This window comes from Rattus norvegicus, chromosome 11 (assembly GCF_021556685.1).
Source record: "Rattus norvegicus strain SHRSP/BbbUtx chromosome 11, alternate assembly SHRSP_T2T, whole genome shotgun sequence".
NCBI lineage: Eukaryota > Metazoa > Chordata > Mammalia > Rodentia > Muridae > Rattus > Rattus norvegicus.
The window spans coordinates 6844277-6846937 of NC_141544.1; the positions used below are offsets into that span (position 1 = coordinate 6844277).

At 46.3% G+C, this 2661-nt stretch overlaps 1 pseudogene; it reads left to right on the plus strand.

Annotated features, from left to right (window-relative positions):
* The first annotated feature begins 950 nt into the window (after window positions 1–950).
* On the plus strand, window positions 951–1742 carry LOC148002452 (Y-linked testis-specific protein 1-like; annotated as a pseudogene).
* Window positions 1743–2661: the final 919 nt, after the last annotated feature.

Consider the following 2661-nt stretch of genomic DNA (forward strand, 5'->3'; position numbering starts at 1 on the left):
ATAATCCTACTAAAATGCCAAAGATCCTCTCTGTGCCTGTGCATTTTAGGAGATAATATTTCTTTTTGATGTTGTTGTTGTTGTTGTTGTTGTTTTTCGGAGCTGAGTACCAAACCCAGGGCCTTGTGCTTGCTAGGCAACTGCTCTACCACTGAGTTAAATCCCAACCCCCGGATATTATTTCTAAATGGCTGTTGTTGCCTACACAAAAGACTCTTGTTGCGGTCGAAGATGCAACAGCTTCGCGGAATAAACCTGGGCCTGGGTCAGATTGGACAGTACAGAAAGCCAGTGGACTGGTGTGCTGTGTCTCTGGGCAGACACTTGTGGATGTTGCCACATAGCTCATAGTTAGAGGGTAGAAGAGGGGTGTGGCCACCCTCCTGGCTCCTTTGCTATCCTTTATTTGTTCTGCTTGCTTACAGTGGGGACAGGGATACTTAATACCACACTGACCTAGCCATTCAAGGAAAGGTTCCTCAGCAGAGCCAAAGTGCCTCGGGCTGAAGAAATGTGTCCGAATATGTTATTCTGAGCTGTAGAGAACCATTTTTTTTTAATTTTCCTTTGAACTTTAGATTTTGATTTTTGAGAGAGGCTTTTTCTGTGCGTAGATTTGGCTACCCTTGAACTAACTCTGTAGACCAGCCTGGCCTTGATCTCACAGAGGTCTGCCTCCCTCTGCCTCTTGAGTGCTGGAATTAAAGGTGTGCTCCACCATTGCCCAGCCCTCCTACGAACTTCTGATTACGACAGAATAAGATTCAGATGCTCAACCCTGTATACCATCGCCTTCCTCACCTGCTCCAAAGTTCTCTTAGACAAGAGCCTTGGTCCAGCGCCCTCCCCACCCCACCCCCATTGTTCTTGCAGGGACTCATATGACAGAGGGAACAGCATTGTGTCTGGTTTAAGCAGGCGAGCTCTTCAAACCCAGGCCATGGGCAAGTATGAAGCCTGAAAACAGAACGATAGTCACAAGACAGTGGACCAGGAGTGCCGTGGCCTACCACACTAGGTCTACAGCCAAGAAGAAGAGGATGTCTCTGAGGAGGATGAGCACACCATCCTTCCAGAAGCGGAGGAGGAGAAGGCCTTCTCCCCATGCCCTGGGGACATTGTGGGCTGCAGAATTTCTCACGGATGGAAGGAAGGTGATGAGCTGTCACCCAATGGAAGGCCATCGCTGTAGATCAACTGCCAACAAATCCCTCTCTCTATCTGGTCAAGTATGACAGAATTGACTGTTTCTACGGCCTGGCACATCACAGCAATGAGAGGATTTAAAAGCTTAAGATCTTGCCTCACAAAGTAGTATTTCCTCAAGTGAAAGACGCCCATCTCGAAAGTTCCATGGTTGGCCGAGCTGTGGAGCATACATTTGAGGGCAAACATGGCTCTAAGGACAACTGGAGGGGGGTGGTCCTAGCCCAGGTGCCGATCATGAAGGACTGGTTTTACATCACCTACGAGAAAGATCCATCCTATACATCTACCAGATCCTGGATGATTACACAGAAGGTAACCTCCATATCATTCCAGAGACTCCTTCAGCAGAGGTGAAGTCAGATGTTGACAGCGACATTTTAACAGGTCAATGTGTGCAGTTCACCAGAAGCGACCGGTCCAAAAAGATCGGCAAAGTCATTTACCAAGTTCCAGCCAAGCCTTCCGTGTACTTCATCAAGTTTGATGGTGACATCCACATCTACTTCTATGATCTGGTGGAAAAGATACGTTAAGGTGAAATTCACAAAGTGAGGGGGACATAGATGGGGAATTTATAGGATTGGGGGGGGGGGAATGGTTGTTTTTCTGTGTTTCAGATACCCAAGGGCCTTTGACAACTCCAGTATCTTTTCCAGTGGAATTTGTTTTTCCTCTAAAAATTAAAATGTGCGATGTGATGTGTTGTGTGTAAACACTTTGTTGGAGGAGATGGGCTGTGGTGGATGGAACATGGAGAGGATGATCTGGGGAGACGGGATAGGGGTAATGCCAAGTGTGTGGTCACACATGCAAACACCAGGGCTTGGTAAGGGAACAGGAGAATGACCGGGGCTTCCTGACAGTGAGCCTCACCTCAGGTTCAGCAGGGGACCATGTCACAAGGGAATACAGTAGGTAGTGAAGGAGCAGAACACGCTCTACCCTCCCCCAGCCTCTGTACTTACATGTCTCTATACACACACACACACACACACACACACACACACACACACACACATAAATATGACTAGAGTATACAAGAGGCTTGCAGAGTTTATATGCAAGTGCAGTGTCGTTTTATCCAAGGAACCAGAGGACTTTTAGATCATTGGGTGTCCTGCAGTCAACTCTCAGAGGACAGGATATATCTCCTTATTGTGCAAACAAATCCTTGGTTGAGTGTTTGTCAGTTACTCCACACAGTTCTCCTCCTCTAGGTTCCTGTGTGTCACAGAGAATGATCTGGAAATACTGAAAGAAAATATAAACTATAGGCTTTGTTGGGGTTTCTAGCCTTGTGTTTAAAATATATTTATCACGTTTTATTAAATGTAAGGGAAATCTTCAGCTCCCAGCAACAATAGATTCAATCATGTTGGCTTCTGTTTTATCCCATTATGAATATCAATTAATTGCACATCAATAGCTCCCCATGCTTTGATCTAAATCAGG